General features: G+C 36.8%; 2 protein-coding genes across 3 annotated transcripts in view; one reads left to right on the top strand and one right to left on the bottom strand.

Moving 5' to 3' along the window:
- LOC149131275 (uncharacterized) overlaps positions 1 to 1,086 on the bottom strand; it is a 56,722-nt gene extending 55,636 nt beyond the window's left edge. The window contains exon 1 of the mRNA XM_089341433.1: positions 629 to 1,086. The gene's annotated coding sequence lies outside the window, so the exon portion shown is untranslated. The remainder of the gene's footprint in view (positions 1 to 628) is intronic.
- Positions 1 to 12,500, top strand: part of LOC106867932 (uncharacterized) — a 62,353-nt gene that overhangs the window by 31,784 nt on the left and 18,069 nt on the right. The window contains exon 1 of one of the 2 annotated variants that reach the window (XM_089341431.1): positions 7,543 to 10,105. The exons of the other annotated variant lie outside the window; for it this stretch is intronic. The gene's annotated coding sequence lies outside the window, so the exon portion shown is untranslated. Of the gene's footprint in view, positions 1 to 7,542; positions 10,106 to 12,500 lie in introns of those variants that run through there. 2 annotated transcript variants of the gene reach the window in all.

Here is a 12,500-nt window from a genome sequence, read left to right as displayed (position 1 = left end):
AACAATACATTTACGGCCGTAAATACACTACAACCGGCAGCACAGAAAAGAAAACCTATGTAGGTTAGGTGTGACGAAGAAGTCGAACCATTTCTCCTGCCAAACAATACTGATGCAAGAAGGTCGAACCTTACCTTTATAAGTAAGGTGCCATCCAAACTGAAACTTTAAACACATAAACACACTATACGATAATGTAATCAGTATGCGTGCGCGCAACAACCCGAAGTTGTTGCGTACTTGCACCGAAAGATCGCCTGGTCAACTATTGTACTGATGATTTTGTTATAAAGCAGTCTATAATATCGTTGGGGCTCAATTTTTGGATCTCTGAATTCCGATTCCTGCATCGACTCCATATTTTTCCCCTAACATATCATAAAAGACTGAAAAATTATCAAGTTTTGAAAAAGGCTACTTTTAGATAAGAACACACGTAAATTGTCTGAGTAAATTTTAAGTCAGTTTCAACAAAACGGAAAAAATAACGTTAGTCAAATTAATTTAAGATTAATTAGCTATTTCTGAAATAAGAAATATAATATAGATAGTATTTTTTTTTTCAGAACACTTCAAAAATATAATAATGCAAACAGATGCTTTGGATAAAAACAAAATTCAAACTTACCGCCAGGTTGTTCCACCATTTTGGCTGGCTAACTCAGGAATTCTGGGATTGCTCTGGTTCGGGTCAAAAAGTGAAACGAGTCTGGTAAGAATTGTACACAAAGAGAGAGAGGGGAGGGGGTGTCACGTGGTCTTTTCGAAGCAGACGAACGAGTCTCTGAGAGAGAGGGAAGGGGAGGCAGAATACACCTGGACGCAGTTTCTTTGAAAAAAATAAATATTTTATCGAATTTTCTGATGATATCGATAAGAAATCACGAAAGACAATCTTGTGTTTTAAATAAAAGATGGACACGTTGGAAAGCGTAATCCAGGGTAAGCTGTCTGAAAGTACGATTGGACAGTCACGGCTGAAATGCCCATGACTACTGGTCTACTGGTTCGGTGTTGAATTGGGATTGTACGATAACAACACCCTCACATATCATTTTCGAGTCTGCTAATATAAATATTTTCATTTCTTCTAAGCAGGATACAAAATTGTCCAAAACATTACCCCGACTAAGCCAATGGACATTACTGTGTAGTGGGAGGTCTGCATATTCGCTGTCCAATTCTTGCAGAAGGGACTTAAATTATCTGTGAGTCAGTGAAGAACAAGAAACTATGAAGTTAACTATTTTCACAACAGTCTCCATCACAGAACTCAAGTTTTGTGACGAAATTTTCGCAACTAAATTTTCCTGATGTATAATGCAATTAAAACTCATTACATTGCAATTAAAACTCATTACAATACAATTAAAACTCATTACTTTGCGTTCAATATGATTTTCAAGAAGCTTAACAACATTTTTCTTTTATTGTTATTTTTTTCAACTTATGTCAGTCATACGTGTCTCAGTTGATCTTGCAGAAGCTGGTATTTCTTAAATTCGCGACAGTATTGTTTCAGCGTTTGGGAAATCACTGAACAAAATTTTAGCACTTCTCAGAAAAGTAGTTTTGATAAATTCTCCATCTGTAAAAGGTTTATCTTTCTCAGCTATACGTTGAGCAATTGTGTAACTACATTCGTTGGCTTTATTTTGGGTTCCAAGCATTTGAACAAAAACGGAATTGCTTTTTTGGTAACTAGAAATAACCCAATTTAGGGCTTCCCTTTTCTCATCAGGGTTTTTAGATGTCGTCTGGTGTCTCAGTTTGACAGCGTCTTTGTACGCTTGATGTACGACATACAACAGATCCACGGCAGAATGCACACACAGCACGATCATTTTGCTGTACAAATCCATACTCAGTGCTCCAGAAATCTTGAAATGGGAGAACGTCAAGGTTTTGTCTTTTGTTATTGCTCTCTGGGCACTATTGATAATTAATATTCTTTTCTCTCTAGACACGACCCGAAATTGTGGGGAGGGAGCCAGTCGATAAGATCGACCCCAGTACGCAACTGGTACTTAATCTAATGCTGATTATCTAAGTAATGATACTGCCCAAGTATTTACAGCCTTCACTAGATTTGGACCATTTCGCTTGGACTTCATTAGTTTCTTCACCCTTCTGATGTACTCCTTCTCAATTTTCGCTTCCATTTCTGTAGTTAGTACTCTGTCAGATTCTAATACTCCTAGATGCTTATAACTCTCTCCTCCTTTCAAAGATTTTCATATCTGGCCATCTGGTAATTGGATGCCTTCGCTGTTGACTACCTGTCCCCTTCTCATGACTAATATTACACACTTATCTATGCCAAATCCCATGCCTGTACCTTTGCTAAAGAGTCTTACCGACTGCATTAAGGAATTTCTTTTTCATTCTTACTAAAAAGCTTCAGATCATCCACATAGAGCAACTGGCTAATCTTTCCATTACTATTTCTGAACTGATTGCCTGCATTTATTATTAAGGTGGCGAGCTGGCAGAATCGTTAGCACACCGGGTGAAATGCTTTGCGGCATTTCGTCTATTTTCATGTTCTGAGTTCAAATTCCACCGAGGTCGACTTTGCCTTTCATCCTTTCGGGGTCGATAAAATTAGTACCAGTTACGTACTGGTGTAAATCTAATCGACTTAATCCTCTCCCCCAAATTTGAGACCTTGTGCTTCCTGTGGAAAGGATTATTATTACTGTTGATGCAGTTATTGTTGTTTTTGTCGTTGTCATAGATGCTGCCATTGTTGTTGTCGTTCTTGCTGTTGTAGTGTCGTGTATAGTGGTAATGGTGAAATGATGTAGGGGTCAATATGTTTTGTGTCAAGGTCAAAACATGGATAAACATTTCCTAATTTAAAAATAAAATAATAATAAATCCTTTCTAGAACCGGCAATCCTGTTTCAAGCCCTAGTTCAACTTTTTTAAATTCTCTGGTCAATCCAGATTTGGTCTAAGGGACCAAATCATTCCTCTTCCCGATATTTTAAACCCTGTTCTTGCTTTTACTCAAATGAAACCTTTCTGTGATGATCAGATTCAGTCCCACCCCACGGATTCATAATATCCGATCGATTATATTTTTCTCCCAAAATGTACCACTCTGGGCCAATGGTAGAGACAGGGAGATCCAAAAATTCTATGTTGTGTTTAATACCAACATTTTGATCCCGAGTTCAAATCCCACCATAAGTGACTTTATGTTTTATCTTTCTTCCAGGATTTCATAAAATTCTATATCAGTCAAATACTAGGGGCCCCTATAATTGTTTGGTCCCTATCCTAAACCCTGTGATCCTTTGCCTAAGTTAGAAATCCTTCTTTCTACAGTAATGAATGGACATATCTAATTACAGTAATTATTGACATATAGGTTAATGAATAAATTAATAAATTACGTAGTTGTTATTTTTTTTTTTTTTCCTAGTGAAAAATATTAAAATTTTCAAGAAAAACACAAACATCCTCCTCTTGACCTCATTTTCTTAAATGTTTTCGTTTGTTTAGCTTTTAATTACTCTTGACTGACAATCCATTACGTCGTAGTCGTCTGCTTTCGAAACCCTACCTTCCAACCCGGATCTAACAGCAATAACATCATTGTGTTGACCTCAACCTATTGTTATGACTTGGAGGACACTTCGGTCTTGTTCCTTTCTGTTGTTGTTTAGCCCCGGGTCAACTCTGATCAGGCAAATTTATGATCAAAGACGTTCTGGAATCATATTTTTGAAGATTTACCCAGAAATACATTAACAATTGTATTTCTCTATAAAAATACAGTAACCCCTCGAATATCGCGGGTGTTACGTTCCAACCACACAACCCCACCCGCGATTGGTGAAAATCTGCGAAGTAGAAACAGTACTGTACTGTATATTTTTTTTAAATTACTTTTATAACTTGTATATATTTATTTTATTATAAATGCAAAACAACACCACGGAGGAATCGACGTAAAGTGGAAAAATAAACCGCGATAGGTGGACCGCGATAGGGCGAGGGATTACTGTATATCGCTCACGCTGTGTGTGTTTGTCGGTGTATGTGCATGTGTGTAAGGAATTTCATTAGGACGACAAAGTAAATTTTTAAAATAATTAAAAGATAATCTAATGGCATATTTTCTGTTTGTAAATATACACACACATACCCCCACACACATACCTCCACACACACACACACACACACACACACACACACACACACACACACACAAACACAGACTCGCTTGGTGCGAGGTGGACAGTAAAAATTTAGGTTACAAATTTTTGGTTGTTGCTTATATCCCAGCAATGGACCACCGCATCATCATTCCATAAAATGTGTTTATGAGGAGAAAAATATTGATAAACATCAATACATGTCAGAGTGACAAAGAAACGATTTAAGTACCAGCTGGTCGTGAGATGTGCTAGAAACAACAGCTACATTTCTCTTAAATCATCTATATTCTTGGTCTGAAAATTATTCTGAAATTATAAACAGAAACGAATTGCAGATTCGGATTGTCCGTATTTCGAAACTATGATAAAGAAAAAGTTCGCAAGTCGAAATTATAGGATTCATAGAAGAGCGAGGTTAATGAAAAATTTTTTAAAGTCCTCACTATTGTTTCCTATTCTGTTTGAAAATAAAGGAAGTGTGAATTGTAATGGTGTTTGTTTGTCGATTGCCAAGAATATTTTTTTTTTTAACTTTTAAGGCTCCCCCCATCGTTTTGAAGTGCATAAAATAAAATTTTTAAAAACTGTCAAAAATCGGTACTAAGCGGTGAAGGGGTGGGGGTGAAATAATTCATACATTTTCAATTTTTTTTTTTTTTTTTTTACTGAAAAAGCGTCTCCTATTGTTTTTAAGTACGTAGTGCAGAAGAAAAGTTGGACAAAATCGGCCCAGAAGTGAGGAGGGGGTATTCAAATTTTTTTTTTAATTTCTATCTATAAAAAGCTTTCCACCATCGTTTGCGAGGGTGCGACGGGAAATTTCCGTCAAAAAGAAAAAGGCCCAGCATATGTGGTTGCACCTATACCGAAATGCAACTATGGTAGTCTATTGTGGAAATTACCCGGCAACAAAGGGATACTCAACTAGTGTGTGTCTATACATACATACACACATACATGTGCATACATACATACACACATACATATACGTTGTGTATATTTATGTATATGATTTATATGCATTGCATGTATGTATATATATATATATATATATATATATATATATGCAGACATTCTTTTCTACTCTAGGCACAAGGCCCGAAATTTTGAGGGAGGGGGCCAGTCGATTAGATCAACCCTAGTACGCAACTGGTACTTAATTTACCGACCCCGAAAGGATGAAAGGCAAAGTCGACCTCAGTGGAATTTGAACTCAGATCGTAAAGGAAGACGAAATACCGCTAAGCATTTCGCCCGGCGTGCTAACGATTCTGCCAGCTCGCCCCCTTATATATGCAGACATATTGTTTATGAAACTTGCCTATATACTATGTGTGTGTGTGTGTGTGTGTGTGTATTTGCGCTTGTCCCCCACCACCGCTTGATAATCAGTGTTGATATGTTTAAGTTCCCTCAACTTAGCAGTTCAGCATGAGAGACCAATAGAATAAATACTTACTCGGCTTTAAAAAGTGCTGGGGGTCTATTTCTTTGACGAAAACCTTACAGGGCGTTGCCCCAGCATGGCCGCGGCCAAATGACTGAAGCTAGTAAAAAGAAAATGCTATATATGTGTAATTTCTTTACTCCCCACAAGGGGCTACACACAGAGGGGACAAACAAAGACAGACAAACGGATTAAGTCGATTATATCGACCCCAGTGCGTCACTGGTACTTATTTAATCGACCCCGAAAGGATGAAAGGCAAAGTCGAACTCAGCGGAATTTGAACTCAGAACTTAGCGGCAGACGAAATACCGCTAAGCATTTCGCCCGGCGTGCTAACGGTTCTGCCAGCTCCTCGCCGCCTTAAATATTCCTAAATGGTATATGTGTGTGTAGTGGTTCAATCTCTATCCCTGTGTATTATGCATGTTTATATTACATATATAGCATATGTGTGTGTGTGAGCGTGTATAACACAAACTAATATATGTAAGCATATATATATATATATGTATACATACATACGTACACATATATATATATATATATATATATACATACATACGTACACGTATATATATATATATATATATATATATATATATATATATGCATAAATACATAAGCATATATATATATATATATATATATATATATATATATATATATATGCATAAATACATAAGCATATATATATATATATATATATATATATATATGCATAAATACATAAGCATATATATATATATATATATATATATATATATATATGCATAAATACATAAGCATATATATATATATATATATATATATATATATATATGCATAAATACATAAGCATATATATATATATATATATATATATATGTATGTATATATATTTTTTTATATATATATATACATATATATAATTAGCTTAATGATGCTGGGCCAGTGCCCTGCTACTCTGGAGTTTCCACATTGTGCAACTGCTTTTCAGGCAAGTCAAAAGATATATATATATATATATATACATGTGTGTGATTGTGTGTGTGTGTAAAATTTATATATATATATATATATATATATATATATATATATATATATATATATATGTCTGTGCTTCTCCATACGTGTGTGTATGTAAATATGAGCGTTTAACCACACGCACGTATATGTGTGTGTGTGTGTGTGTGTGTGTGGCTTTATAGAAAGATAGAGTGTTGTCGGTGTTGAAGAAGGAGAGTAAGGAGGAGAGAAATGGTGAGAGAGGGAGAGACAGACAAAGAGAGAAGGAGAAAGAGAGAGAGAGGGGGGAAGAAGGAGAGAGAAGGTGTTTTAAGTTATAATATTTTGATGGAATTGGCTGGAATGAGTGGTGGAACGGAGGGGGTGAAGGTGAGGGAATGTTGGAGATGGTCGAGGGGCGGGGGTAAGATGAGGGTAGGGTAGGGACGAAGGAGGAGGAGTGTTAAGAATGGCAACGGAAAGATTGCAATGTCGTTGTTGGTGGTGGTGGTGGTGTTGATTGAACAGCGATGGTGGCGACGGGGATGATGATTGTGGCATGGTGGTGACTGCGATGTTTGTGATGATGATGATTGTAGAAATGACTGTGGAGATTATTGTAGTAGCAGGGTTGAGGGGGGAGACGAGGAGGCCATGTGACGCTTGAGCCATAGAAGAGGGGGGAGGAGAAAGAAAGAAAGAAAGAAAGAGAAGATCGAGTCTGGAGGAGGAAGACGAGAATATGATAATGAACAAAGTTTTCAGAGGTATCGATAATGATGATGATGATGATGAGGAGGAGGAGGAGGAGGACAATTGTGATAAATATAATGGTGGTGATGATAACGATAGTGAGAAGGTGTGTAAAGAGGAGGAGGGGAGGAGGAGGAGGAGTGTGTCCAAGTGTGTCGGGGGGGAGGAGAAAGAAGAGGAGGAGGGTTCGAATGAGTGGCACTCAGTGGAACGCCACCAGTTGGCTCATATAAAAGCCACGGAGAGACCCTGTGCCGTCAGTCGTTGCAAAAACCACTGCCAGGCAACACACACAAGTGTTGTACACTCTTTCTCTCTCTTCTCTCCTTTCTTTCTCTCTTTCGAACTCCCTCTCTCTCTTAGACCATCTCTCTCTCTCTCTCTCTCTTTTATTACCTATATATATATATATACACATATATATACATCTCTCCACACACCTCTCTACCCTGTTATCTCCCTTCCTTAACCCTTTCCGTCTACTTTCTCATGCCATCGCCTTCCTTCTTTACTCTTTCTTCCCTTTTTACCCTCATATTACTACCACTACTACCACCACTACTACTACTACTACTACTAACACCACTTGTTAGCTGGGCGGAACGCTGGAATCGGTCTGGTCCCGTGATGACGTCATCATTGCAACGTGTTTCTCACCTCCGGCACCAAGACGTCTTTTTTCTGTTTCATTTGACACCAACGTGAATAAGCACGACATTTACGGAGACATGTGGCGCCATCTGTGGACGTGTTTTTTCTAACCTTTACCAACCTTTCAACTGTTTCACCTCTGACAATGATTTCTCCAGCCTGACCAGTCCTTCGATCCACTGACCTGGACTATTTCAGCCGTTTTATAAATTAATTATTTTTTAATTAATTTTAAAAATATTTTGGTACGAAACCGTTTGGTGGCTCCTGACCAGAACACAGCAAGATCGAGAACAGAAAATAAAAAAGAAAACAAACAAAAAAGTACAAAAAAAAACTTTGAGAAATTTTAAGCATCGCAATTCATTGATCAGATATTGATGAGAAATTACTGATGATGCGATTGATGACGATAAACATGATGATGATGATAATGATGATGATGACGATGAATTCCAACAGAATCGATAATGACGATGACAACATGAAGGACAATTTGTAACACTTGAGGAAAAAAACTCCCAACTACATACTGTGAGTAAATATATATATATATATATATATATATATATATATATATAATGTACATTCTGTGAATGCATATACATATTTGATAAATATACACGAAACTGCTGCGTCCGAGTGACTACTGAAGTGCTTCTGCATATATATATATATATATATATATATATATATATATATATATATATATATATACACACTTAAAAAAACTATACCAATATACACTTATAGTATACAAGCACAGGTGTATATGTATACACCTGGTGGCAGATTTTGAAAGTTACGTTGATGCAAATAGTTTATATTTCGTGAGAGAGAACTTCCAATGTTGTATAAAGACCTTGTGGGTTGTGATATAATTATATTGTTGTGATAATTACAGAATTATATATATATATATATATATACCTGTGTGTTTTGGAAACTAACGTATACACTTGAATAGTTGGACGAAGAAAACAGGAAACGAAATTGAAGAGTTGCAACATTGAAACCGTTTAGAACCGAAAGTGAAAGTAGAAGGACAAAACGAGAATTTTCCGTTAAAGTTGTTTACAGTATAGCAATCGTCCTTTGTTCATTCAACGTCGATTTTTCAGTATATATATATATATATATATATATATATATAGGTGTGTCTGTGTGTGTATGCGTATACACATTATATATGCACACTCGCTTGCACTTCCTTTTTTATTCTATTGAAATTATCAACAATCGATAACGACAGCAACAACAACAACAAGATCGAAATAGAATGAAAAATGAGAGAAGAATGGAACAATCATTTCGGACGAATATATTGCGTTAATGGCACAATGCTGCCGTTGGCTGCGTTTGTTTAGAGGACAAACCATTACAGCAGTCGTAGAGTCCATTGCAGACATCGACGTGTCCCGACATCGTGAATGAAGCTGCTGACTACTAAAAGCAACATAAATTTATATATCTATTTTATTTTATTTTTTAAAAAAATATTTCACTGAATTCTAGAAAATTTGTGGCAGTAACATTAATGTATTTTAAATCGCTGTTGAGACATTAATTTTAGATTTCAATTAGAAATTTAATTATCATATATGATTGACCTTTACCATTTGTTGCTGCTGAACACTCTTGTATACATCTATATTTATACACACACATCCCATTATATACATCTTTGTATGTTTTGTATGTGTATATATAGAGAGAGACATCGATACGTACGATTGTCGTGAAATTTAACCGAAAGAGGAAAAATTGACGAAACAAGATGAACGAAGAGAAAATAAACGAGTGATAAATACAGGAATGAAGGAATAACAGAATAAAGGAATGAAAAGGATGTAAAACAAAGAATGAAATGATTCCGGGATGAAACACGTGATAATGATGATATGTCGATGATGATAATGATGATGATGAACGGGAAGACAGACCTGAAAGTTGACATAATGAAGAAGGAAGAGAAAGAGACCAGAGTGCAATGAAGATTTGCCCTAATTAACATCCTAATTAAGAAGTTCGACGCAGCAGCGAGGAGAGAGGGAGAGAGGCGTTTGTTAGCAACTGTTACTCCAGGAGACGCATTCAGGTAGTACAACTATAAGCTTTTACTGCATTACTGCCACCACATCACCATAATTATCATCATCATCATCATTATCATCGTCATCATCATTAACAACACCATAAATGCCACACACAACCAATCACACTCACCAAAATAGCTCCATCGTTGTCTATTTTTTGCATCATCTCCGTAGAGCAAGAGGTAAGCTCCGAGAAACGAGTCAATACGACATAGCGATTTCGATCCCAGCTTGAAACGAATTTACCTGAAAAATGCAAATCCTATTTCGCTATTTGTGGTGTTTCGTCTCAAATCCAACAACAATATCATCATTTTCTGAAATAGCACCTTGACTGATACTGTAGCCTATACACTACAACTAGCACCTGTACCAAACACTCTAAGTACCACTACCGTCACATCTGCTGCTTCTAGCACTGCTATTGTCAAATAATTGAGCTTACTCTAATTGCTTATGTTTTAATTAACAGAACAACAACAACAATAACTACTACTACTATTGCTTTTACTGTTGCTGCTGCTGATGTTGCTACCTTAGTGAATTAGTATGTAATTACTGCTATTAACTGTTTGTCATCATCATCATTTTTACTATCGTCATCGCCAACACCACCATCAACTAGACGACTACTACTACTACTACTACTACTGCTGCTGCTGCTGCTGCTAATACTACTACTACTATTACTACCACTACTACTACTGCTAGATCAATACTGATATTTTTCTTAAAAAGTAGCGAAGTGAATAACTGAGCTGGACAGAAATAACAAAACTTCGAGTTTTTGTAGTACAACAATACTTGCTGCTGCTGCTGCCGCCGTTACTACTACTACTACTACTACTACTACTACTACTACTACTAGCAGAAATGCTTCAACGTCCCTTTTTCTCTCAATCTCAAAAGTTGTAATTGTCCGATAACAGACGGGAAAGGATTCAAAGAAAGCAAAAAAAAAAAAGGTTGGGGGGGGGGGAAATGGAAGTTGAATGAAAAGAAAAGAAAGAAGAAAGAGGGGTGGGAACAAGGGGACAAAAAGGGTCTTTTTGTATTATTTATGAAGTGTTGGGGGCCGGAAGAAAATTAAGAAAACAAAAAAGAAATTGTGGGGAGGCGGTGTAAAAGAAAGGAAAAAAAGGGAAAGAATGAACTTTGGTTGGTGATCATGTTTGATAATGTTGTTTGATAATGTTTGATAATGTTTGATAAGGCCAAGGTATTTCAAAGGATGATAATGTGTTGGGGAGTGAGGAGGTAAGATGTGAAAGTGAAAGTTATAGTGTCAGTGGTGATGGTGGGAGGAGGAGGTGGGGAAGTGAAAGTAGAGAGCAAGACTAAGAGTAAATTATAGAAAGAGGGGGGTTGGAGCTGAAGGAGAGAATGAGTGTGGGTGCGTGTGTGAAAAGATGACAAAAAGAGAGTGGCGAGAGTGATGAAGAAGAAGAAGACGAAGAAAAACAAGAAAAAGGACGAAATTCATTAAAATGAAGACTAAAAACCAAAAAGAACGGTTAATGAAAAAGTAGGATCATCATCATCATCATCAACATCGACATTTGTGGCGCTGTCCAGCAGAAAGAGTAGCAGCAACAGCAGCAGCAGCAGCAGCAATTTCAAGGTGTATAAAAATGTGGTTAATGATGGGCGGAGCCTTATCACCAATGGAATCACCAAGTCACACCTCTTTTATCTGACATCGCTCCTCCTACTTCCCCCTCCTTCTCTCCTTGTGACGTCCAAACTTTTAAGATTCAACCCACCTCAACGTTCACCTATTGACCCAGCCTCTTCCTCCTCCTTCTTCTCTAACTACTCCACCTTCTCTATCCCCCCCTGCTCTTTCTTCATTCTTTTACACACTGTCCACAGAAGCTGTCCTGCCTCACTTCACTACAAAGTCTGGCTCCACGCTTACAGACACAAGATGCTCTCCAGACTAAGAAAAAGAATTTTCCAGCAAACCGTATTCCTACCTGCTCAGCCATTCTAACAGTTTCAGCAGCCCAAGAACAGACAGACAGGCAGACAGACGGAAGCATATGCATTACCTGTTATATATATATATATATATATTTATTTATATATATATATATACACACACATGTATATACTCAACCATATATATATATATATATATATATATAGATATATATATATAGACATATAGATATATATATATATAATGTGTCGATTGTGTGAGAATTCCACAGACCAGAAGGAACTGAAACGAAGATAAGACCCACTTCAGTTGGCGATTGATAGAAATCGATTTCGATTGATTTCACTTTTCCATGCGGCAAGAATGAAACTTGTTGAATTAGAAAAACAACCGAGGAATTCTGACCAGGCATTGAAAAAAAGGGAGATGAGGGAGCGCTGAGTGTCCCGAAATGT

The sequence above is a fragment of the Octopus bimaculoides genome, chromosome 24 (assembly GCF_046866305.1).
Source record: "Octopus bimaculoides isolate indiv1 chromosome 24, ASM4686630v1, whole genome shotgun sequence".
Lineage (NCBI taxonomy): Eukaryota > Metazoa > Mollusca > Cephalopoda > Octopoda > Octopodidae > Octopus > Octopus bimaculoides.
This window is presented reverse-complemented; position numbering and strand designations above follow the sequence as displayed.